The sequence below is a fragment of the Nannospalax galili genome, unplaced genomic scaffold, assembly GCF_000622305.1.
Source record: "Nannospalax galili isolate Female #2095 unplaced genomic scaffold, S.galili_v1.0 scaffold1282, whole genome shotgun sequence".
In the NCBI taxonomy this organism is placed as follows: domain Eukaryota; kingdom Metazoa; phylum Chordata; class Mammalia; order Rodentia; family Spalacidae; genus Nannospalax; species Nannospalax galili.
Genome location: NW_008348795.1, coordinates 3113135 through 3115173, shown reverse-complemented (window position 1 = coordinate 3115173; position 2039 = coordinate 3113135).

Sequence of the window (2039 nt, the reverse complement as noted above, 5' to 3'; positions counted from 1 at the left end):
ATGGGTTCAAATGTGCAACCATCCCGTGGTGTCCAGACAACAGTTTTCTTGTATTTATCTACCAACTCTGATTCTTAAATCCTTCCAACTCTTCTTCAGCAATGGTCCCTGAGCCTCTGGAGAAAAAGATGTGATATAAGTATACCACTTAGGTCTGAACATTCTGTGGTCTCTATCTGCATGCTGACTATTTGATATCCTCAAGCAGTGCTGGCCATTGCTATTGCATTTTATTAGGACCAGGATTTGATAACCACACTCTATTGGTGAAGATGCAACATATCCAAGTCACAGAACAAAAAAGGAGAAATCAAGTTGGGAATTATCTTGAAGCTATATCTCTTGTTGTTTAGCTTTCATAGTACTAGACCATGCTATGCATAGAACTAACTGAGAAACAAACTCATCAACCTTGCCCAGCTGTGTATCCTATGAGCTACAATGGCAACTGTCTTGGCAAAATAGTCCCAATGTTGAAATAGTGGCATGAATGTAGGAAGAACACTAATTGCCTTATGATTGTATTTAAAGCCTGCTTCACAATAGGGAATCCATAACTGACACTATCATTAGGGCAAGAATCTATACCTAGACAAGTCATAGGTAACACAGGAGAGCATACTATCATTCTACTAAACAAACATAATAATTGAACTGACTCACAGCGACTTTGACATACTGTTGTATCCATAGATTTTTACAACTCAAGTCTCACCATAGAAGGTTCTTCTTGCAACAGATGGCAATTAACACAGAGACCCACAAATAACCAGTTTTATTTTTATTTTTATTATTTTTAATTTTAAGGAATATTGAGCCTAGTCTGTGTTTGCTAAATACTTTTTTGGTGAAGGTCTATCACTTGGAGTTTGGTTAGTCTATGAGGTGTCGCCAACATGAGGAAACCTGACTCCCCCTTTCCCAGCATCTACCAATTGCCAGTAGATCTTGAGCTAGACCTGGAGCATCTGGTCCCCCTCCCCCATCTATGCTGGGCCAGTGTCTGGTTTGGGCTTGCACAAGTTTTATGCATGCTGTCAGAAGTGCTGTAGGTTCGTATGTACAACTACTCTGTCCTGTCCAGAAAACAATTCGCTTGTATCCATCTACTACTCTGGTTCTTAAAATCTTTCTGCTCCCTAGTTCTCAAAGATCACTGAGGCTTGTGAGGAGAGGGTGTGCCACATTTGTGGTTGAGGACTTTGCAGTCTCTTATTCTCTGCATATTGACTAATTATAGTACTCTATATTAATCTCCACCAGCTGCAAGAATCTGGTAGATTTGAGGATGCACTGATCTATATGTATAACAATGAGCCATTAGGAGTTGTTGGAACACTATGCCCATTTAGCAGGATAAGTAGGAAGATCACCTATATGATGAGGGATAACAATGTCAGGTATGGATTCAATCTTGTGTAGCAAGCCTAAAATCCAATTACAATGTGGTTGAAGATTCCCTTAAGATTCATGACACTTTTGCACCCATGAGCATATTTTGGCAAGTCAGTTGTTATTGTAGCTTATATTATTCACGAGTGGATAAAGTTGATGCTTGCCTTTATCGCCAGTAATATGCATAGCACCTTGTAATACTATCAAAACTAGTCAGCATAGATGAAGCATCCAAGTCAGTTACCAGGGTGATTTATTGTTATTTGTTTGTGACTCAGCTATGTAGTATCCTCAGCAATAGGGTTTTATCAACAAGTTGTGGTGGTCAACCTAGTACAGTGGCAATAGCCAGTACTGTTATTTGGTTTATGGGATCTCTCTGGATAACAACTCAAAAAAAGAGAGTCTATTCCTGGAAATGGAATTTTCATTTTCTAGCCTGTGATGTCTATTAGGGCTTCTGAACCTCTGTTAAAGGGTAGTGACATTTCAGTGGAAAGATCTTTATAAATCAGGAAGCTAATAAGGGGGCATGGGGCATGGTTAATGGGAGGGGAATAGACTGCAGTTTTATAAATGGGAAAAGGGAATAGTGAACAGGATGGATTTAATGGGGTGAGGAATGGAATTTTATGGCAGAAGAT